This window comes from Triturus cristatus, chromosome 1_2 (assembly GCF_964204655.1).
Source record: "Triturus cristatus chromosome 1_2, aTriCri1.1, whole genome shotgun sequence".
In the NCBI taxonomy this organism is placed as follows: Eukaryota; Metazoa; Chordata; class Amphibia; order Caudata; family Salamandridae; genus Triturus; species Triturus cristatus.
In genome coordinates this window covers 944,563,470-944,589,287 of record NC_140580.1, presented here as the reverse complement: position 1 = coordinate 944,589,287, position 25,818 = coordinate 944,563,470, and the positions used below count along the sequence as shown (strand labels likewise).

Sequence of the window (25,818 nt, the reverse complement as noted above, 5' to 3'; positions counted from 1 at the left end):
ATATGGATTATGCTGATAGGACCACAGGGTCCTATCAGCAATGTTATCGCTGTTTTCAATGGAACATCGCTGGAAAACCAGCGATGTTCCATTGAAAACACCGCTATCGCTGAAATATTATCGCCATAGCGCTATGCGTTGTAAATATAGCGTTATCATGGCGATAATATTCAGCGATAGCTGGCGATAATTTTTCTAGCGCTATGAACGGCCAGCGATAATTATTGCTGGCCGTTGATAATATGCCCCATAGTGACTACTTCTGGAATCCTGCTGTGCCTGTGTCCAAATTCATTCTAAAGTTTGTATTAGATGTTTTACAGCATTAGTTGTATGTGTCTTTGTCTATCACACCACACACATTGTGCTTCTATTCCTTATAATGGCTGCTAATTGTGCACACTATGTTAACCACCATGCCATCATTGATTTGCGTTTTGTCATTTTTTGCAATGTAAAATGTTTATGGTAAAAAGCATTATGTTCAGCTAGCATTTGGTTGTATTGCCTTATGTAATTTGTGTAGGACTTACAGGCACATGCATCAAGCACAAAACCGGTCGCAAACGGGCAGATTCTCAGAATCAGCCCCTTTGCGACCGGTATTTTTGCATTTGGGATGCATCATCCCAAATGCACAAATCGCTATTTAAGGAATCTCAAAATAGCAATTCCTTAAATAGCGATAGCATTTAAGGAATCCCTAATTGAGATTCCTTAAATGCAATGCATTACAGTTTTAAAAATAGCGATTTCGCTATTAGCGTGAGCAAATTACCATGAAGCTGGACTTCATGGTAATTTGCGAAAACTTAGAAAAATGCACTTATTTGCATTTTTCTAAGTTTCATGTTGCGCACACACATGCCCTTAGAGCATGTGTGTATGCAACATATGTGCAGAGTTAACATACATGGGTGCAATAGGGTGTCATTTTGACACCCTTGCACCATCTAAATTGCGGGAGCAATTTGCGAGTACCTACTGGTACTCGCAAATTGCTCCCGCAATCTCTAATACATTCCTATGGGCCTGGAGGCCCATAGGAATGAATGGGAAGACATTCCTTAATTGCGACTCGCAATTTGCTAGTCGCAATTAAGGAATTTGTGGGAATCGCTATTTCTTTAGCGATTCCTACATGCATAGGGTTTTGCTATTCCTTAATTGCGATTCCTTAATAATCGCAATTAAGGAATCGCAAAACCCTATGATGATGCATGTGCCTGATACTCCCCGTAGGTGGGATGCTGGAGTATGTATCTACATGGTAGCATACTACAATGTGTGGGTGTATTGTAGAAAGTGGCTGTCTTTATTTTGAGCCTACATGGAAAGTATTTCTGTGTTGTGAGCAATGGCTACCGAGGTGAGGTTATCATGCTATGGAATGCATCATTTAGTAGTGCAATATACGAGGAAGTGTGGAAGATAGAAGAACATTTTTTTAAATAATGTGTGATATGCTGCCAACTCTGATTAGATTTGCAGGTCCATTGTTGAAAGCATATCTTGTTTTCTCAGTCCTATTTCCTTGTTCTGGCTGCGGCATGAAATCAGAGAAAACAGTGAACTTTCAATAGCACAGGACATCCCATGCTTGGTTGTGCCAGAAAAGTAGAAACAGGCAAGGCTGATGAAAGAAGTGCCACCGACATGGCGTAAGAAGACTCGTCAGACACAAACTGACAGACAGATATAGACAGTCACACAACCAGCCCATTACCCATACATTCACTGAGACACCTAATCACTCACTTATACAGTCAGTCACGCACCCTCTGAATTATCCAAACAGGCACTCATAGACCCATTGATTTACCAATACACCTTGGTATATATATTTAACACTCATAAACTTTTTTAAACAATCACAGTCACTGGATGATGTCATCAGTGATGTCATTTGAGATGTCATCAGTAATGTCATCAGTGATGTCACTGACCATGTCATGAGTGAAGTAATATGTGAGGTCATAAGCAGTGTATTGCAGGGGAACAAGTAATAGTGAGCTCACTAACAATAACGGCTGAATTTCACTGGTTTTGTATGAGTGAAACCTGAGCCTAACAATAACGTCGCTGTAACCTTTTTTTCAGTGAATTTCTGAGGTTCTTTTTTATTCCATTTCTTAACTATAACATCCCTGTAACCTTAGATTTATTCAGTGAATTTCTAAGGTTTTTTAAGTGCTAATTCCTAACTAAAAAGTCCCTGTAACCTTTGTTTTTCCAGTGACATTCTATGGTTAATTTAAGTAGTAGTTGTGTTTGCAGAGTGGTGGAGAAAGGGGGCGGGGCCTCTGACCACCTGTCAGGAATCCTGCTGTGTAGGACTTACAGGAGGTACCATGAGGGGTAGTTGACTCCCAAGGACCCTCAGGAGCCAAGAGGACTTCATCCCCCAACTAGTAGTGCGCCAGAAGGCGCATTAGCAGAGTGATGGAAAAAGGGGGCGTGGCCTCCAAATACCTCTTATCAATCCCACTGTGTGGGACTTACTGGAGTTAACAGGAGGGTTAGTTGGCACCCAAGGACGTCCTTGGGGGCCAACTAACCCTCCTGTTAACTCCAGTAAGTCCCACACAGCAGGATTACTGAGAGGTTGCCGGAGGCCATGTTCCCTTTCACCACCACTCTGTAAACACAATATACGCCACTCCACTCTGCACAAGTGTACACTATTACAATATATGCCACTACACTGTACCTCACTTCACTTTACACCAGTCCACGCTACCACAGTCCACTGAACACCACTCTAAGGTATGCCACCCCACTGTGCTTCACTCTACTCTAGGCTATTCCACTGTATGCCACTCCATTCTAACACACTCTAGTTTATGCCAGTGCATTGTACACCACTACACTGTATACTATTCCACTGTATGCTGCTCAACTGTTAGACACCCAGTCTACGCGACTCCACTGTACCCTACTACACTATAAGCCAATACACTTTGCACTATTCAACTGTATGCAACTACACTGTGCAACACTCCACTCTATGCTATTTTACTATTTGCCACTCCACAGTACACCACACTAATATATGCTTTTCCACTATACTCCACTCCAATGTACACCACTACACTCTATGCCACTCTACTCTACCCCACCCACTCCACTTTATGCCACTCCAGTGTACACCACAGCACTGTATGCCACTCCACTATATGCCACTCTAACTTACCACAATCCACTGTACCTCAATCATTCTACGTCATTCTACTCTACGCCTCTCCACTCTACGGTAGTCCACTCTACCCTACTGCACTCAGCCCTATTCCACTATACGGCCATCCATTCTACGCCATTCGACTGTATTCTATTCCACTATCTGCCACTCAACTCTGCATCACTAAACTGTACGCTGGTAATATTCAATGTTATTCCAGTCTACACCACTCCACTGTGCACTACTGAATGCCACTCCACTCTATGCCACTCTACTCTACGTCACTGCATTCTATGCTATTCCACTGTATGCCACTCCACTCTAGAACTCTCCCCTCTACATCACTCCACAGTACGCTATTACACTGTATGCCGCTTCAGTCTACCCCACTACACTATACTCTGCTCCACTCTACAGTATTCCGCTGTTCAAAACTACACTCGCCACCACTACATTGTACACCCTCCAATCTACACCACACCAGTCTACACTATTCCACTGTATGGCACTTCACTGTACCTCACTTCACTATACACCAGTCAACTCTAGAACCCTCCACTGTGCACTGCTCCAGTCTATGCTCTCCCACTATATGCTACACCACTCTACACTATTCCACTGCATACCACTGTAGTCTAACGCACTCCAGTGTACATCACTTCAGTGTGCATCACTTCACTATATACCAATATACGACACTATTTCACTATATGCAACTCCACTGCACAGCACTCCCCTCTATGCTTTTCCACTCTATGCGACTTCACTGTCCGTCACTCCACCCTTCGCCACTTTCATATATGTTATTCCACTGTATGCCAATTCACTCAATGCCACTCTACTCTACCCCACACCTTTCTAAGCCACTCCACTCTATGCCACTGCACTCTACGCCAGTCCACTCCACGCCAGTCCAGGATATGTCCTGTACTGTATGCTCTAATATATGGTATTCGACTGTACCCCACACCCCTGTACTTAACTGCACTCTATGCCACTCTGCCTTACCCCAGTTCACTCAATGCCCCTCCACTCAATGGGCCTGATTCACATAGTTAAACTTACACTTTTGTGTAGGTTTACGTTTGTTTTGGAATTCACAAAACAGCATATTAATATCAGTGCGGAAACACTGCAGTCGGTGGGTAAGGGGAGAACTCCCCACATAGGAAGATATGACATGCCTATCTTTTTATGTGTGGCGTTGTCCATCCCGATTGCAGAGTCTCTACACTCATTAACTTACACATTAAAATGCAGTTTTGTGAATTCCAAAACAAACGTAAACTTACACAGAAGTGTAAGTTTACCTCTGTGAATTGAACCCTATGCCACTTCACGCTATGCCACTTGAGTCTCTGCCACTGCACTCTATGCTAATCTCCTCAACGCTATTCCACTTTATACAACTCCACTCTCACCACTACATTCTGCTTTATTCCACTCTACACCACTCCACTTTGCGCCACTCCACGATTCCACTCTACGCTATTGTACAATATGCCACTACACTGTACCTCACTCCACTGTACACCACTCTACACCACTTCACTCTACATTACTTCACTGTACGCTATTATAGTCTTTCACACTACATTCTTTAGAAACCATTGAAAGTCAATAAAAAAAACAAAGGTTAAACCTTCATTATAGTTAGGAAAAGTTTACATATTCTTTCTATATAAGCCAAACTTTAAAAAACACAAACATTAGAAATTCTTCAGTTATACTCTATACCTTAAATTTAAATTTTAAACACCACCTTTAAATTAACATACCTTTATTTATTTTTGAGCTACAAACAAAGTGCGTGGAGAAGGTGTGAATAATAGTTAATATAGTTTGGCTACTGAGTTAAATACACTGTGTAAGTATGTGCGCTAGTTATAATAATTTGAAGGTGGTGCATAAATTATAATTTAAGGGTATAAGTAGAAGTTTAGCAATTTACATGTTTCTGTACTTTAACCATTGTTTATAGCTAAAGAACAAATAAAGTTATTTTAATTTGAAGGTGGAGCATTAATTATAGATTTAAAGTATAACTACAACCGAAGAATTTCTTAAGCTTGTAGAAAGAATAAATAACATTTTCTTAACCATAGTAAAGGTTTAATTATTTGTATATTAAAAATACATATCTATATATATATATATCTATATTGTGATCAAGGGCTGCAGAGCCCGAAACGCGTCATGGCGACATCTTGCACCAAATAAACCTTCAATAGCACAAAGAAACTGGAGTCCGTTTCACTTCTTGCAAGTTCCCGAGAACAAAGGAGCTTCAAAGTTGGAAAATCGATATATATATATGTATATGTATATATATATTCACAGAAAAAACCATAGGTTTCAGGCACGTTAAAGTTAGGAATTAGCATTTAAAAAACCTCAGAAATTCACTGAAAAAACCATAGGTTTCAGGGGTGTTATAGTTAGCTGGACTTTTCACTTGTACAAAACCATTGAAATTCCCCCGTTATAGTTAGTTCAGCTAACTATAACTCGCGCACCCGCAATGCACTGCTGATGACGTCACATATTACATCACTCATGACATGGTCAGTGACATCACTGATGACATCTCAAATGACATCACTGATGACATCATCCAGTGAATGTCTGTTTTTCTGAAAATTAAATATGTTTTATATATGTATATCTCAAGGTCGATGGAAGAATAAATGGGTATATAAGTGTCTAAATGGATGATTTGTTTTTGAAAAATTGATTGTGTAACTGACTGATTAAGTGTATCATAGTGAATATATGGCTTAGTGAGTAATGTTTAAATGTGTAAATATCTGTATCAGTCTCTCACTTTGTGTATAAGTGGCTGCATGGGTTGGTGAGTAGCTACATGGGTGTCTATATAGATTATTAGTTGGTTTTTTGAGTATCAGTCTGAGTGTCTGCATGGTTCGGTGTGGGGTATTACGTAGTGCATAGGTGCATGAATGAGTGACTCACTGTTTGTATGTGTTGAAGACAGCATGTGTGCAGGACTGTATGGGTGGATGAGTGTGTGTATGGGTGTGTTAGTGAGTGAATGACTGTCTCAATAGTGTCTTTATGAGTAACTACATATGTTTTAAACTAGTATATGTGACTATTGGTGTATATAAGTGAGTATATGTGAGAGTGAGAGATTGAAAGAGTTCCTGTATGAATAAGTATGTGTTTCTATAAGTGATTGTTTAAAAGACTAAGTATGTGTAAGTTTCCGTAGAAGTAAGTGTGGTGGTGTGTGTATAACTGTATATTCAAGTAAATGTATGTTTGATTCTTTATTAGCATGAGTGACTATGTGTGTGAGTAACTCTATGGATGAGTGGCATTGTGTAACAGGATGTATAGGTGTATGTGTACATATGATGAGTGAGTACATGTATGAGTGACTGTATAGGACTGTTGGTGAATGAGTGGATGTGTATGTGGATCTTAGAATTACTGAAGAGGTTGTTGTAACTGGTATTGGTATGTCCATTGTTTTGAAAATTTTAGTCTCTATTTTTGAATGTGTGTATCAAAGGTTATATTAGGGTGAGAGGAGGTCTGCCACTCTATCACAAGGATGATGTCATCAGTGATGTCATCAGTGATGTCATTTGAGATGTCATCAGTGATGTCATGAGTGATGTCACTGACCATGTCATGAGTGATGTAATATGTGACGTCATCAGCAGTGCATTGCGGGCGCGCGAGTTATAGTTAGCTGAACTAACTATAACGGGGGAATTTCAGTGGTTTTGTACAAGTGAAAAGTCCAGCTAACTATAACACCCCTGAAACCTATGGTTTTTTCAGTGAATTTCTGAGGTTTTTTAAATGCTAATTCCTAACTATAACGTGCCTGAAACCTATGGTTTTTTCTGTGAATTTCAAAGGTTTTTAAATGCTAATTTCTAACTCTGCCTACGGAGATAGGACATGTGAAGAAAGAATAAAAAATGCACAGAAAGAAAAAAAAGAAGTGCAGAAAGAAGCAACAGAAGTCCTCAAAGACGAAGAAAAGTGCAGGAAGAAGGATAACGTGCAGAAAGAACAAAAAGAAGAGCAGAAAGAATCCTTGTTGCAAAATCATCCTGTACCCTCAACTTTTTCAGACGGATACTGGTGGTAACTGAGTCTGACTAACCAGTCCTAGAGCCAGTGCTATGTTAAAAGACACTTAGAATACAGTGAAAACACCTACATACACTAGGGAACATTATGCGTTGGGGTCCCCCTGTGATTAGCATGACCTCCTCTGTAAGCCCCTAGTATATAATAGGGCAGGGGGATTAAAACTACCTCTTAAAACAGGCCACAGGGCGTTTTTGCACACGTTAACTCAGGCCCCGTCCCCTCCCTTCACCACTGTGTAAACACGCCCTGTGTCCGTTTTTAGTTGGGAGATTAAGTTCATTTGAATCCTGAGGGTCGCTAGGGTCCAACTAGCCCACTAGGTACCTCCAGTAAGTGCCACAGAGCTGCGTTGCAGAGAGGTGTAAAAAGGGGCACAGCCTGGACCACCTCTCTGCAATGCAGCTCAGTGGCGCTTACTGGAAGCACTTGGTGGGCTAGTTAGCCCCCAGGGGCCCTCAGTATTGAAGGGAAATTATATCCCCAATTTAAAACGTGCCATAGTGCGTGTTTGCACACGTCACCTCAGGCCCCGTCCCCTCCCTTCACCACTGTGTAAACGCGCCCTGTGGCTGTTCTAAGTTGAGAGATTAAGTCCCCTTGAATCCTAAGGGTCTCTAGGGTCAAACTAGACCACTAGGTACCTCCAGTAAGCGCCACAGAGCTGCGTTTCAGAGAGGTGTAAAAAGGGGCTTGGCCTCAGAACACCTGTCTGCAGCGCAGCTCCCTGGCGCATACTGGAGATGCCTGTTGGGCTAGTTGGCCCTCAGGGACCCTCAGTATTGAAGAGGAATTAATTCCCCAACTTACAACTCACCAGGGGTCGCGTTTGCAGAGTGCTGCAAGGAGGGGGCGTGGCCTCCGGCACGATGCCAGTCTTTTATTTATTTTAATTTTTTAAGAAGGGGGGCTGTGTGGTTCCCCTTCTTATTCTAATTTATTGGCCCTGATGACCCCATCCCCCAGGGCCTGTCTCCTAATTATATTTTTTTGACCCCAATCCCCAGGGCCGGCCACTGTTTTTTATTATTTTTAAAAAATATATATTTATAGACATACCTAGGACATGCTGGACAAACCGTACGTACCTATCACCATGACGATTTGAGTGATATTCATTAAAAGATGACTATGCATACAATGAATCCACGTGGAATGTATTTACACCACTAGTGAAGCTCTGACATGTCTGATGCCCTACCGTGCCTTATCCCGGTAGACACCCTTGTCGTTTATTTATACAAACATGGGTAGCTATTGACGGGCACATTTAATACACATGCACACCAAGCCATTCAAAGGGGATTCGACAAAAATTCGACCAAAACTATGTAAAAAAACCCTCTCACGGTTCATAAAACACACATCCACTGCCGGATGTGTAATACTTTTTATTTTACTCTCTGGAAAGGGGACGACCATCACTTGAGAGTCACAGCGCGCTCCTGGCAGAACCCAATGCTGTGTTACACCCACCATTGCCTGCCGAGTGCCACACACCTCTGTGTTGTATTCCACCAGCTAGTGCATATGCTATGACACTCTCTAGCCCATGTGCACTGTAACACCACCCCGTGAATATGTCATGCTACACTTGTCTTCGCACGGGTTATATTGCCCCATCTAACGTGCCTTCCTCGATGCCTATGTTATAACGCACAGTGCTATGCCATACATATTACAATCTGGGATCCATATCTTTGTCACAGTGCATATGCAACGTTACACTCCCCAGCACATATTTTATATTACAACTTTAGAGACTAGTTAGGTTACACAACACTGCCCTGTGCATATTACACTCCAAGGCGCACATCGCATAGCACGCGCTAGTGCCTGTGCTATCTCGCGCTCTCCAATGAATCTGTCATTGCGCACAATGTATTGCATATTATATTTTACGCCCGGTTCATCTTATATCACACTTTTTGGTGCATAGTTTATACCATACACTATATCTAGTTTTCATTTTCAATCGTGCTCTCAGGACTATGTTCTATATAACACTGTGTTCACCTACCCTTTCAGGGGCATTACATTTTGCGATAGGGGGTGGAGGGTCAGGGGGTGTTTCTGCCAAGTGAGCCCGGAGTCACAGTCACAAACGTACTCTTCTTCCTGAATAAAAGTGAGATTATGCTGCATACTTGTTCATATTTTAAGTAGTTCGCACAGACACACGTTTTAAAAACAATAAAGTTCCTAATACCCGCCTTCTCTGAACAGTTAGCTTGCTGCCCCATCCTCCTCCTCCCTATCCTCTGTTGTGTGAATCCATGGACTAGCCTCCTCCCTCCTGCCATGCATGGTCTGATGTGCTGCCACTGCTCTCAATTTAGTATGATGTACCAGTCCCCTCCTCCTGCCCTCCATTGCCCAATTCTATGCCCCATCATTGACCTCCTGCTTAAACTCTGTGCTTAGCTTGCTGCCCCTATTCTCCTTCCCCCTGCCCTCCGATGTCTTTGCGCATGCCCCTGCTCCATCCTTTTTGCCCACCATGCTCCATGGACCTGCCACTCCTATCTACTCTGAGTGTTCTGTTGAGCTGCCACTCCCCTCCCACCTGCCTAGCATTGTCAGATGACTGTAACCTGTCCCTGCCAACTCCACCCTGCCTGTCCACATGCCATGCCCCTATCCTCTTCCTCCTGTCCTACATGGTCCATTGTACTGCCACACCCTTCTGCCCTCCCTGGTCTGTTGTGCTGCAACTGCTCCTCCTGCCTGCCCCGTGCGGTCTGTTGTGAGGCCCCTTCCCCTGAACTTTCTTGTCTGTGCACAGGTCCTGACCCTCCCTTCTATCCTCCATCGTCCTTTGTGCATGCCCCTGCACCCTCCTTCTTGCCCATCATAGCCATTGTGCTGCCACTAACCCTCCCACTTGCCATGCATGGTCTTCTGTGCTGCCATGGCCCCTCCCCCCTTCCCTGTGTGGTCAGTTAGCTGCACCTGACCCCCTCCCACCTTCCCTCCATGGTCTGTGTGTATGCCATCACAGTCTCACTGTTGCTCTTCATGGTGTGTCTTGCTTCTAGTGCCCATCCTGCCTGACCTCCATGGCTATCTTGCTGCTCCTGCCCTGCCCCCTTGCCCCCAGACCTCTGTTTACATGTGAAGACCCCTACTCCCTCCCTCCTGGCTTGTCTGTTCCATTGTAATGCTCCTGATCCTTCCCTTCTGTCCTTTATGGTCTGTTATGCTGCAGCTTTCTTTCCTGTCTGTCCATTATGGTCAGCTAGCTACCATTGCCTCTTGCCCCTCTGTTCTCTGTTGTCCATGTGCATGGTCCTGTCCCCTCCCTCTTGCTTTCTATGGATTGTTGTGATGCACTCCCGTCTTGCATGCCCTGTGTGGTGTATTGTGCTGCTGCAAACCCTGATGCCTGCCCTGCAGGGTCAGTTTGGTGCACCTCTCCATGTCCCTCCTGTCCTCTGTTATCCAAGTCCATGTCCCTACCCCATTTCCTTCCATGATCCAATGTACCATACTTGCGAACATTTTGAACTTGGTAAGAGGGAGATTTTGAAAAAAAACTGGGGTATTGATTTTCCCCTTTGAGTTACATTGAAAAAGAGGAGATTGTAGACAGGAGACAGATCAAATAAAGCCCATTTGAGCTTAAAAACATTGGACGTTTCCTGGCTGAATCGGGTCTGTTGGCATGTATGGTTGTACTACCATTGCCTTTACTTCTGCCCACAATGGTCTATTACATTGCCACAGCCTCTCTTGCAAGTCCTGTATTGTTGGTTTGTTGCCCCTGCCCCCCTTTCCACTGCCCTCCATAGTCTGTTGTGCTGCCACGGCCCTTCCTGCCTGCTCAGTGTGGTTAAATTGTTGCCTTTGCACCCTCCTACCTGCCTTCAATTTTCAGAGTCTGTGCCCCTGGCCTCTGCCTCTCAACAGTATCCTAATGAACCACTAGATTGCTAACATTCTATATTTATTACAAAAGTGTGGAACGCCTGACGTCATCTTGATGTAATCAAAACTGTAATACCTAGAGCATTTCCTTTAGAAATTACATATATGAGAGGGTCTTATTGGCATCAAAATTATGGTTAGTGCTCTAAAAGACTAAAATAAGGACATATTTTCTGAGTTTTCAAATAGCGACAAAGCACTTTTAAATTATTTGTTATCTTTATGTTTTTTTATCCAGTTGACCACTTGATTAAATGTTGCACTTAGGGGAGAGGATGTGGTGTTACTTCCAGAACTGCAGACTTTGCAACTGGGGAACCAGGTTGGAGTTTCTGCTTCAGCTCGACATTCTGTGATTCTGGTCAAATCACTTAGTCTCCCCATGTCTACAACCAAAATGAATTTGTTCTTGTGTGATGTAACCAATGCTCATGTAAAGCACTCCAATACCTGACAAGTCTGCACTATATAACACTGCAAAAACACAAAATAATAAGTGTCTTGCACACTTCTGTCATTGGGCTATATTTGGGCTACATCTGGGTGATTTTGGGCTACATTTGGGCTCTTTTGTCTCCGGTGGCCATCTTGGGAGATTTATTTGTTATGAAGTTTCCTAATTTCCTCATGTACTGCAGTCTCCTCAGTAGGAAATGCTTTCAGTTCTTTACTTTGATTCCATCATGAAGGTATTCAGATATGTCACACATTTGCCATAAATTCTGAAAGTTAGCACTCTAGTTGCTCATTAGATCACTGTAGTAAAACTACTGTTCACCATGGAAGTCTGCTCCTGGTATTAAAAGTGCATGTTTCAGTCTGCATGTCAGAATTTTTCATGAAATAGAAGAGGATTTGAGAAGTCACACAAAATGTGCCCTCATTTTCTTTCTTCAGCATGAATCATAATTTCTATGGCAAAATGAACCCCCTCATTGTGTTCCTTTTTAAATTAAATGTTTTAAGTGTTACCAGTTTATTCCAATCAAGATGGCTTCAGGTGTGCCATACTTTTGTCATAATGAAGACAGTAAGCGCTCTAGTTGTTTTTAAGAACACTCTGGGACATTCTGTCATTGGGCTATACTTGGGCTACATCTGGGTGATATTTGGGCTACATTTGGGCTCTTTTGTCTCTGGTGGCCATCTTGGGAGACTTATTTGTTATGAAGTTTCCTAATTTCCTCATTTACTGCAGTCTCCTCAGTAGGAAATACTTTCAGTTTTTTACTTTGATTCCATCAAGAAGGCATTCAGATGTGTCACACATTTGCCATAAATTCAGAATGTTAGCACTCTTTTTGCTCATTAGATCACTGTAGTAAAGCTACTGCTCACCAGGGAAAACTGCTGCTGGTATTGAAAGTGCATGTTTCAGTCTGCATGTCAGCATTTTTTAATGAAATAAAAGAGGATTTCAGAAGTCAAAATGTGTCCTAGTTTTTCTTTCTGCAGCACTAATCATACTTGTTATGGAAAAATGAACCCCCTCATTTTGTTCCTTTTTAAATTAAATGTTTTAAGAGTTACCACTTTAATCCAAGCAAGATGGCTTCAGGTGTGCCATACGTTTATCATAAGTAGGACTGTTAGCGCTCTAGTTGTTCTTTGGAACACTCTGGGAAGCTGCAGTAGAACACAAAGGAATCAACTGACAGTCTCTGCCCTTGTTGGATGTACATGTTTTACTGAGAATGTCAGACTTCATTCTCACATGACTGAGAAAGATAATGTGAATTTACAGAAAATAAGCTCTCAGTTTAGCTTATAGATCACCTTCCAAACCTCTGTGGGAAAAGCATGAGAAAATATTTTTCTCTCAATCATGATATCCCAGCAGAAGGCTTTTTCACATGGTGAAATCACCTTAGAACATACCACAATTCCTAAAATGAGTATGGTACCATCAACTAATGATTTAAATGTAACTAAAGTCTTAAAACCTTCTATTAACTGCAATGCTTTTTAATGAGGTGCTATCATGTATATTGGTCCCAAGATGGCTGCCAACACTTCTTGGATGAAGTGCTGACAGCCAATCAGATCTCAGGATGAGATGTGTGGTTAGGCTCCGCCCACACATATATATGATTTTACTTTTGGTTTTCTCAGGAACTACTGAACAGATTGACACCAGACCTGCAAAAGGCACTTCCCTGAGCTGAGGACTACCTCTCTGCCAAATTTCAAGTAATTCTGTTCAGCCGTTCGGGCTGTACCTTGGACTAAAGGTCCCTATGGAAAATTGCATGGGGAAAACACGTTTTGGGACCCCCCTTTTTTCTCAGCCCCCGCTTGACGAATCCCCCCGAGACTTTCAGGATAGGAGCGGAGCGGAGCGCCCCACCTATTTTGAAAATTTTGCGAGGATTCGTCAACCAGCGCCAAAGTTATTCCAAATAGAATGTTGCGGATTTCCTATGGAAACACGGTCCTAACTATAACTATCTACTGGCGACCGCCAGTAGATAATATATATATATGCAAAGTCCACAGTTACCCAAAGGTGCGGGGCGCACTCTCCTGTCAGCGCATTCAAATTAAGGCAAGGAACAGGAGCATCCAGCGTCAGCAGCGCCTGACGCGTTTCGGGCTACACCCTTCTTCCAAGGCTTGCTGCTTACTCAATGACTGCCAACAAAAGGACTCCAGAAATACTCCCATATTTATTCAAATATTGCACTCAGGTGAGTATAATAATCACAAAGCCTTCTGGGACTGGTAGTCCTTAACATGAAACCCCAGTGGGCTGAAAGCAGGCATTAAGTAAAATATATTTCAAATCACGGGTGCTTCTGCTCAGTTCTCACCCTTTCAAGCAAACGCCAGATGTATCTGCAACGCTGATCTTGAGACCAGCAGCGGATCCGTAAGAATCCACGGAGGTGCGCCCCCCGGCCGGGTCGGCCATAATTTATGCAATGTCCACAGTTACCCAAAGGTGCGGGGCGCACTCTCCCAACAGCGCATTCAAATTAAGGCAAGGAACAGGAGCATCCAGCGTCAGCATCGCCTGATGCGTTTCGGGCTACGCCCTTCTTCAGAGGCTTGCTGCTTACTCAATGACTGCCAACAAAAGGACTCCAGAAATACTCCCATATGTATTCAAATATTGCACTCAGGTGAGTATAATAATCACAAAGCCTTCTGGGACTGGTAGTCCTTAACATGAAACCCCAGTGGGCTGAAAGCAGGCATTAAGTAAAATATATTTCAAATCACGGGTGCTTCTGCTCAGTTCTCACCCTTTCAAGCAAACGCCAGATGTATCTGCAACGCTGATCTTGAGACCAGCAGCAGAGCCGTAAGAATCCACGGCGGTGCGCCCCCCGGTCGGGTCGGCCGTAATTTATGCAAAGTCCACAGTTACCCAAAGGTGCGGGGCGCACTCTCCCATCAGCGCATTCAAATTAAGGCAAGGGACAGGAGCATCCAGCGTCAGCAGCGCCTGACGCGTTTCGGGCTACGCCCTTCTTCTGAGGCTTGCTGCTTACTCAATGACTGCCAACAAAAGGACTCCAGAAATACTCCCATATTTATTCAAATATTGCACTCAGGTGAGTATAATAATCACAAAGCCTTCTGGGACTGGTAGTCCTTAACATGAAACCCCAGTGGGCTGAAAGCAGGCATTAAGTAAAATATATTTCAAATCACGGGTGCTTCTGCTCAGTTCTCACCCTTTCAAGCAAACGCCAGATGTATCTGCAACGCTGATCTTGAGACCAGCAGCGGAGCCGTAAGAATCCACGGCGGTGCGCCCCCCGCCTGGGTCGGCCATAATTTATGCAAAGTCCACAGTTACCCAAAGGTGCGGGGCGCACTCTCCCATCAGCGCATTCAAATTAAGGCAAGGAACAGGAGCATCCAGCGTCAGCAGCGCCTGACGCGTTTCGGGCTACGCCCTTCTTCTGAGGCTTGCTGCTTACTCAATGACTGCCAACAAAAAGACTCCAGAAATACTCCCATATTTATTCAAATATTGCACTCAGGTGAGTATAATAATCACAAAGCCTTCTGGGACTGGTAGTCCTTAACATGAAACCCCAGTGGGCTGAAAGCAGGCATTAAGTAAAATATATTTCAAATCACGGGTGCTTCTGCTCAGTTCTCACCCTTTCAAGCAAACGCCAGATGTATCTGCAACACTGATCTTGAGACCAGCAGCGGAGCCGTAAGAATCCACAGCGGTGCGCCCCCCGCCCGGGTCGGCCGTAATTTATGCAATGTCCACAGTTACCCAAAGGTGCGGGGCACACTCTCCCATCAGCGCATTCAAATTAAGGCAAGGAACAGGAGCATCCAGCGTCAGCAGCGCCTGACGCGTTTCGGGCTACGCCCTTCTTCTGAGGCTTGCTGCTTACTCAATGACTGCCAACAAAAGGATTCCAGAAATACTCCCATATTTATTCAAATATTGCACTCAGGTGAGTATAATAATCACAAAGCCTTCTGGGACTGGTAGTCCTTAACATGAAACCCCAGTGGGCTGAAAGCAGGCCTTAAGTAAAATATATTTCAAATCACGGGTGCTTCTGCTCAGTTCTCACCCTTTCAAGCAAACACCAGATGTATCTGCAACGCTGATCTTGAGACCAGCAGCGGAGCCGTAAGAATCCACGGCGGTGCGCCCCCCGGCCGGGTCGGCCATAATTTATGCAAAGTCCACACTTACCCAAAGGTGCGGGGCGCACTCTCCCATCAGCGCATTCAAATTAAGGCAAGGAACAGGAGCATCCAGCGTCAGCAGCGCCTGACACGTTTCGGGCTACGCCCTTCTTCTGAGGCTTGCTGCTTACTCAATGACTGCCAACAAAAGGGGTTTCATGTGGCCTGGTATGGGGCTAATGAGCCCTGGATGAGTAAAATAGCCGTCTGGGTCAGATATATCGACGATATTTTTATCGTCTGGAAAGGGTCACAAAAAGAATTTCTGACATATCTTAATCTCCTAAATCATAACATCTATAATTTGCATTTCACTAGCAATATTAGTGATTCAGAAGTGGCCTTCTTAGACTTACTGGTATACGTAAGTAATGGACAACTAATGACTAAGTTATACGGCAAAGCCACCGCAGGTAATGCCACCTTATATTTTACCAGTCAACATCCTAGGTGTCTAGTGAACAGTATCCCCTATGGGGAGTTACTTAGGATAAAACGGAATAGTACACTAGATGCGAGTTATCAAGAATCAAAAAGAGAAGCGATTAAGCGCTTCAGTGTAAGAGGGTATCCTGAGAACACATTGAAGGCAGCAGTGAAAAGAGCAGATCAAAAAGAAAGAAGTCTTCTTCTAGTAAATAAACAGAAGGTGAACCAGGATGATACAACTAGGTTAATTTTGACATTCTCTAAAAATTATCCTCAAATACGTCAAATAATTAACAAACATTGGAGAATTTTGAGGGCAGATATGGTCATAGGGAAAGGACTGTCCCAACATCCTAGTATTACATATAGGAAAAATACTTCCTTACAGGACCTACTAGTACATAGCCATTTTGAAAAAAGTGCGAGAGGTAGGAATGAGATTAAAGGTTTTTTCCCATGTCTTAAATGCAAAGCTTGCAAGAACAGTAAAAAAATTAAAGGATACAAGGTCCCAGGGAGACCAACTGATAAATTAATCCTTAAATTTTTAAATTGCAACTCAGACTTTGTTGTTTATTGTCTGAGCTGTCCTTGCAATTTACTTTATATTGGGAGCACGGTACATCCCGCTAAGAAAAGGGTGTTGGAGCATATGCGAGCCATCACCAATAATGACAAAAATTACCCAGTCGCACGCCATTTCGCTACACACCACCACAGTGATATCCAACAGCTGAGCTACTTTTGCCTGGATCAGATACCTGTTAGACAGAGAGGAGGAGACAGGGTAAAAAGATTACGTCGACTAGAATCCAGGTATATTTTAGAATTAAGGACTATGGCACCTGCAGGCTTAAATAGCGAAGAGGAACTGTGGGTACATGTAGGCTAGTTTGGAAAATATACAATCAAGGACACATACTTTTATACCTTTGCCCTTATAGACCACTGTTAATTGTGAATAACGATTTTTTTAAACAAAGAGAATATTTATGAGATGTGGAACTTCTCCTAGAGAAACTAGGAATAAGGAATGGTTTATAAAAAGAAACGGAAGATGGAACACATTTTTAATTTTAACCTTAATCTTGTTTAGCTAATTTTCTCCCCCTTTTTTCTTCTTTTTTGTGTTAAAATACATGATAGATGTTCCATATAACAATATAAATTATAAATTATAGAATATGATTAGATCAGAGAGAAAAACGGCACAGCCCATTCAGGGCACAATAATCAGCAACCTAAGGGTAGAAATAAGAATCAAACAAATATATGAATTATAAAGTAGCATCATGTTTGATAAATAATACTGTTGAAATGAATGATTATTTACTCCCTTAGGAATGATTTGTTAGAATGATATTGTGGGTTACATGCCGGCCATTGGTGGTGAGAAACTACAAGATGGCCACTATGTTTGTAACAACGATTACAGTGGTCCTTCTTTCATGTTTATTTAAGTGCAGGAGTCTTTTTCTCTCTGTTGTGAACATCCGTGTATTTAAAGTAACAAATTTGAATGGGACTCTGACATTGAAAAAGGTCGCGAAGACCGAAACCGGTTTGTCAGTATGGTGGAATAAAGCTTCAAATTTATCGGCTCGGAGTGCATTGCCTGCTTTAAAGGGTTAAAGCGTTTGGTTCGAATATATATATATATATATATATATATATATATATATATATATATATATATATATATATATATATATATATATATATATATATATATATATATATATATATTCAAAAATAAGATTCTCCTTGGTAGGAAGAAAACCGTCCAGCACTCCAGATGAAAAACATCTACGCGTTTCGGCAGTCTCAGCTGCCTTGTTCACGATTATATATATATATATATATCACCTTGGCATAGGCAGTTTACAGCCAAAATGCATCGCAAGAGTGGCATGGTCGGTTCTCTAAGTAAAAAACACTGAATTTTGCAACGCACCCGTGAGTACCTGCATTTCTTTCGGCAACCCAGTTCTGTGGTTGCCGAGAGAAATATGCCAAAAACCAAAGATTATAGTAACGTTATAGTTAGGTGTGGTAATAACTTCTTACTTACCTTTAACCCTAGAAATTCTGTGAAAAAAATGGTTAAAGTGATATTATAGTTAGGTGACAATGTCAGTGATACAGTAAAGTTTTCAACCAAAAAACACTGAATTTTGCCTGTTTTATTTCAGCAAGCTAACTATATCTTCCACCTCCACCATGCACTGCTTATGATCACACATATTATATTACTCATGACATGCCCAAAGACATAACTGATGACATCACTGATATCTGCAATGGTCAATATACCACTGTGATTATTTATTTTCCCCTGTGAATGGTGTAATAAGAAATTCAGAATTGACATTTTGCACAGTGCTATGTATAGATTGTGTGCAGCACTGTACATAACCTGAGAGCGTGTATTACATTATAAAAGCTGGCAGCATTGAACTGAACACAGGCTAATGCTGTGCAGTGGAATACAAACCGTGCGGGCAGCTGTGCTGTGCACACTTGATGTTGTTTGTTCAGATTTTCATTGGGTATGTGTAGCAAGAAAATTGTATTGTCTAAGTTTTCTTTAAAACCATATACAATAAATGTATACAATAAATACAAAAGAAAGTACTAAAAACATAATTCGCAAAGAAGAGTAATTAAGTCTCAAAAATCCGGTGAGTTAAGATTAATCAGGTTCATTTGCACTCATAAAATTTTAAACACAACTTTAAAAATGTGGGTAGATGTCCAACAGTTAAACAAAATAAAATAGCTTCAGAGATTGTTCTGCTTTCTTCAGCGTGAAAAATCAACCTGCGTATATTGAGAAGTGCTGAACAAATACAGAATATATGTTCAATTGACTCTGTGGCTGTATTACACAGAGCGCAAAGTTGATTTACTTGAGACAGCTGATTCCAAGAACCATTGAATTGGATAAAAGGATGGTAAAGCAGTCTGAACTGCATGTAGGCTTTCTTTACCTTTCTAGTGATATTAAACTCCAAGTATGGTTGTCACTGCATAGTGGAGACTTCTACAATGTAATTTTTGTTTTTATATATTAGTGATTTCTCATAATCTATTAAAAAGAAAAGTATTTTTACTTCTAGCTATAGAAGCAATTTGCAAGCCATTCTATTCATCCTTTAAAACTGTAAGATTAAATCCTAATAAATGTTTACTCAAGTTTTCTTCTGACAGTACTATTTCAGCATTTTGTCTGACAAGTTAATTTTTAATGATCGATTTTAAAGTGTTAGTACAAAAGTAATCACTATCCAAATATTATTTTTATTGATTGATACATAAGGTTGTTTTCATGGGGGAAAACCCAAATTCTATTCCGAGATGGCATTGCGGCGTTGATCTTCTTAGATTGAATAGTTTCCAGATGGAGTTCAAAAAGAGTAGTTAAATTTTTTTTATCATATTGGAATTCCACAGGATAGATCCAAGGGTAAGAGCTGGAACTATTTTCGCTTTTACTACGGTTAGAGTAGTGATCACTGCCCTTTCCCCATATATTTGTTCAAATCTTCTTATAGCTCCTGTAACCATTGATATTTTGCAAAGTAGATGGTTAATTAGCAGATTCCACTTACTTTTTTCATCAACCACAATGACAAGATAGTTATATTGTTGGATTTGCTTGATCTTCATTGTACCTGTAGCCCATTTGAATTTAGGCCTGTGGCAGCCAAACAACAATCTTCATCCATTTAATGTTTATTTGTAAGTTTCTATCAATATTGTAATCCTAAAGGTGAGAGAGCTGTCTTTGTAAACCTGTGTGGTTGAAAAAATTATGAGATCATCTGCGTAGGCCAGAAAAGGAATTTGCCTATTTTCTGGTGTGGGTGAATCTCCATTGCTGTGGTAAATATTGAAGCTAAATCAGATATGTAAATAGAAAAAACAATGGCGCAGGAATGCATCAGTGTTTTAAACAATTGTATGTAAAAATATTTGGTGTCCGACCCTAGTCTTCAGTAGGCCTGGGCAAAAATTTCGTTCCGTTCGCGGAAATTGCGATAATTTGACATTTTTGCGTTCCGCGGAGAGCGCGAAAATGTCAAAAATTCCGGTTTCCGCAGCTTGGCGATAATTTGTTTCTTGCTCGCGCTGTAAAATGATACATTCTCGCGCGCGCGCGATCGCCTTACCTGAATCCCTGCGTTCGCCGACAAGTTTTCTTGATCCGGTCGCGTTCTCCATGAGATGTTGTATTGTTTTTAGCCATTTGCGCTGTCTCGCGACAGTTCGCGCCCGCAGTGATGTCATGCGTCGCGCGATCACGTCTTTCTTCTCGCGATCATGCACCGCGAGAACAACTCAAAACAAGATGGCCGCGCCCGCAAGCAACCACATGGGTAAGTTGGCGACCCGCAACCATGCAGAAAATCTCGCGAACATGCCGGAAAAAAACTTCCGCATCTTCGCGATATTTCTGCTTGTTTGCGATAATTTTAAACATTCTCGCGATAATTTGCGAAGGTTAATTCCGCAAATTCCGCCCACCCCTAGTCTTCAGGCTGATTTACCCTGTTACAAGTTTCTTTATGTAATTCAATCAGAGGATGTATTAATCCAGAGTCCAGGTCCAAGCTTTATAGTTAGACCAGAGTTGATGCCTGTCAACTTCTTGACTTCTTGAGCCAAAATGGATAAAGTGACAGTGTTGTCAGATGTTAAACTTTTAGGTCTGAAGCCCGTTTAATGGAAGGTTAAGATTTTTGCATTTTCTATCCAATCTTCCAGGTGTGAGTGAAAATGTGTTGCAAAAACGTTACCATATGCAACAAGAGAGGTGATTAGCTTCCTGGCAAATCTTTAGACAATCTTTTGAAAAAAATTGGCTGCAGTAAGGAGCCTTTCCTTAATGGTAAGACTGCGCCGAGCTGATTTATTGAATTAAAATGTGGGTCAGCGGAAGACTTCATTGGTCATCAGGAAGCTTTATAACATTTGTTGACAGACCACTAGCTTAAGAAGTATTGATTCCAGAAATTAGATGTTTAGTGATGTGTACTGTAGCTATCTCACTATGTTGCGTTCGGCAGTTAATCCCAAGGTAACTGGAATGGAATAATTATTGTCATACAAGCTAGATTGATAAACTGTATAGACTCTGAAAGATATATGATAATGCCGCCTATTTATATGAGTTTATGCCAAAACCAATTATTGACCAGAATTTGCGTTAACTTCTTGTTATTATAGATATAAGAAGTACAAAGGAATGGATCAAAATTATCACTGCGTTGAATTGCAAGCCAACTGTAGTAGACTCCTCCTTATCACTAGGTATCATTCTGGATAAGAACCTTAACATGCAAAATCACATCAACTTATTGACTAAAAATGTCTGCTTCCAACTCAGCTATCTCAGAAAAATTAAACCTTTTCTCGAGAATTTCGACCTCAAAACTGCAGTCCAGTCCTTAGTTATTTCAAGGCTAGAATACGGATGTACCACCCTCGCTGGACATCCCAAAATCTCAACCGCCCCTCTAAAAGCCTGTCTCAAAGCTGCAGCAAGACTCATAACAGGGTCTAGGAAATTTGACCACATATCACCACATCTGAAAGCACTCAACTCACTACCCTACGAAGCCTGAATCCACCTAAAAATGGCTTGCATCACACACAAGGCATTACACCACAACACCCCCCAGTACCTAGCCCCAAAACTTACCTTATCTGGAGGAAACAGACATTCAAGGAGCGCAAACAATCTACTTCTGAAACCCTCACGTTTCAAAAAGTCTAAAGCTTCCAACAGAGCATTCTCCAGGGCAGCGCCAAGAATATGGAACTCTCTCCCACCATACATCAGAAAAATCTCCTCTACGCCTTTCTTAAAAAAGGAAGCAAAATTATACCTGATGAGCAAATTCCTACCTTAAATCCGCACAACCACGACCCCTGATCTACAACCCCTAACTACCTCTACCCTCGGGTTACCTGACCGTGAATTGAAGACCGACACGAACTTGAACTGTCTTTCAATGCTCAGAACATTTCTTCCCACTGCTGCCACGAGAAGTGAAAACCTACACGAACTTTGAATAGTTTTACTGCTCAGAACAAGTCCTCTTAATGCTGTTACTCCTTGTTACTTTCAGAGTATGTCTCATTGTATGCAATGTTCCCCTTTTGAATGTGTTCACCGTATGCCTTATGTAAAGCGCTCTGATACCCTAGCTTGGGTCTGGTTCGCGCTCTATAAAACTATAAAAAGAAATAAATAAATAAACTATCCACATGGAATCCCGTTTTATAGCTGAAGCTTTAGTAATTTCCCTGTTTGACGCATTTGTTTAATAATGTTATGTTCTGATCTATTGTTGGAGTTTGGCTTTCCTTTAATGGGTGCCGTTGTTTTTTCAAAACACTCTTTGGAGGGTTTGCATAGCAGCAGATGTAGGTTTCTGTCTTCCATTTGGTATGGTTGGAATTCGCATTACAAGAAAGGAAGTTGTGTATCTGCTCAAAAAGTAGAGTACACTCAGTGATGTTCATAATGGAATCAAATTTTCAGCTTTCATTTATTTGAGTTCATTCTGTAATAAATTCTTGATTCCATAAGTTTAGTACTTTCATGTTAATGAGGCACTCCACAATATTCACCTCTTACCTACCACTGTATCTCTGTCCTCTAATAAATTCTTCTCTCTTTTCAGTACATGGGGTTTGTGATACAACGGGATCTGCTGAGGGTAGTGATCACTTTCCAATCTATTTACAATTTTAAAATCAAACAATTTGTCAAATTCAGTGATAAGTAAGAAAGTTTTTTCAATAATGATTTTTTATCAGTGTCAGTAATAACGAAGGTAGTTTGTGCAGGCTGAAGGCTTGCGTGTCTACCGTTTAAATGTCGAAAGTCTAGGTCATGAAGCATTATGCTAAGCAATCCACTATGCCAGGTTTGCATTTTATTATAAACATTGGATCAGGGATTGAGTAGGTATAATCAACTGAATCTTTATCATTGATCTGAGTGTTTGCAATAAATGGGTAGTTATTAAAATCACCTGTTATAATGGTGGTTGTTTTAGTTATTGAAGTGCATTTAGTTTCAATTTGCTCGAATAATTATGAGAGATGTAACCAGTTTTTTGCTAGGAGAGGAAGGATCTACACATTAATAGGAGGGGTGGATGAAGTACTCCAAAACGTCAACCATACTGCAACTATGGGGCAGATTCACAATAACTGGCGCATCCCCGCATATCAACAGGGATGCGCCAGTTATTTTGCATCACGCATCTGCTGCCGTAAAGGTGACGCATTGCTGGAGTTGTGTCGCAAGCGTGAAGCAGCTCCAGCAAGGTGCCCCTATGCCTAACATGCTGCATCAATCTTTACACCTGCTTCAAGCAGGCGCAGGGTTTTGACGCAGCATGGCCGTAGATTTCACTCAGCCACTTTTAGGAGGCGTTCCTGCGCCGGCACGCCCCCCCCCCCGCGCCGGAACGCCCACATGTGGTGCAGGCTTTACAACGTGACGCATCTCCCTAGATGCGTCAGGTTGTAAATACCCCACAGCATGGCGCTGGCTGTGCGCAGCCGCTGCATCACAAAAGTGATGCAACGGCAGCGCAAATGTGGCGTACGGGGCTTGTAAATCTGCCCTGTAATTTTTAGAGATGGAGGTCAGTCTATGTTTTAAGATATCATCATAACTATAAACAGGCCACCACTGGGCCTTTTAATTTGATGTTTAGTTGCTGGTAAATCAAACCTTCCATGTTTCCTCCAACTATAGAATATAACAAGAATTCAGGAAGGTCCTTAAATTAAAGTTATCTTTACACAACTGGCACTCTATGCCTGCTATATTCCAAGAGCAAAATGTGAATAATCTGTGAGAGTCTCGTTTCTATCAGAGCTCATATCAGGAATGCTTAATTGTATCTAACACGTTCTTCATGTTAAGCCCACTGTATCTGTGGTTTGATGAATGTGTGATATCCCTATTTATTGGGAGATGAATATTTCTTCCGTTAGCTCTTCACACCTAGGAATAATTAAATTATCAACCTCATTAAAGGTTGACTTGCCAGGCCCTTTAAAAGTCGGTAATTGGCATAAGATCATATACTTAATAGACTGCAGGTTTTGTTCGCAACTGGATTTTAGGGATACTTTTTTTAATTCAATAGCCTTAAGAATGATGTATGTACCAGTCCAATAGAATGCTAGTCTTCTCTAGTATTTTTGTGTACCAATTTTTGGAGTTCCAACTTGTACATATAAACTTTTTGACAGTCATTTGATCTTTAATAAAAAATTTATACTGGCTAGATCCTGAGGTTCGACTAAATTTAGGCCCTTTAAGTTGTTGACCAATTTCCATTATTTATTTATTTATATATAGCTTTAAAACCATTGCAACAATAAGAACTAAGTGCATCACCATACACATTACAATCAGAAGATGAGAATCCATTGGGTGCTACATGAAGGAATCAAGAAATGCTCTCATTACAATTCATGCAGTACATTGTGAGCAATAGTGAAACAGTGACAAAGAATTCATGCTGGGGGTGCAAAGCTTGACAAAGAATCATTTGGTATCATCAGCAGTGGTTTAGTCACACTAATGGGCTACAGATTCGTTCGGGACCGAAGGAGATGAGGACGGTGCCTGGTTTAGCAAGTACACTTGGAACGGCCCTCAGATGTCCCTGGGTCTGCAGGGAGGCAAGAGCATTGAATTGCAAACAGTTAACTGCTTTTGGCAATTTGCCATATCTAATAACCATTCTGGAACAGTGGGCACTCTTTCCCAGCCCCATCAGTGGTGTAACGATAGCCCCTGCAGTCGAAGCTGTGCGGGGGGGCGACCTCCAGGGGCCCCCCTTTGGCATCATGCACAGGAGGCGGGCCCCTGGCCTCAGAGCTCCTGACTGGGTCCGGAGCATAGGGGTGCCTCTCCATGCACTTTGCATTGGGGGGCCTCAAGTTTCGTTACGCCACTGGGCCCCATGTACAGCCCACCCTACGCTTAGCGAGTCGCAGTGCCAAGGCAAGAAACCATTTATTATTTTTAGTCATGTCCGCTGGGAGACATAGAAGTGCCAGCTCTGGCGAAAGACGCAGATGTAAGTGCAATATGTGCAGGAAGGTGGAGAAGACAGCCTGCCAGTCTACCAAAACTGGGGGACAGAGCCAAGCTAGATGCATGAAACCACCCCCCAACCCCCGTCATGGCATCTCGCACACTCATCATGAGCTCACAGCTTATGTTGAGACAGTTGTTTAATATGTCTGGTGAAGAAGGCGTAAATGTATAAGGCGTAGTCTGCCATTAGGGGAGAGACATAGTGTCAGGCCACACACGCCTGCCCAATCCGTAACCGATAAGGATTTGCCTAGGACCGCTTCCCATCGAATACTAGTCCGCTGTACGCAATTTGCTGGGTAGAAGTCAATTTGTAGGAGGTGATTGATATTATCCATGCCTGTTTTAT

General features: G+C 42.0%; 1 protein-coding gene across 2 annotated transcripts in view; it reads right to left on the bottom strand.

Annotated features, from left to right (window-relative positions):
- Window positions 1–25,818, bottom strand: part of TNFRSF1B (TNF receptor superfamily member 1B) — a 239,165-nt gene that overhangs the window by 134,268 nt on the left and 79,079 nt on the right. The gene's annotated exons all lie outside the window — the stretch shown is intronic.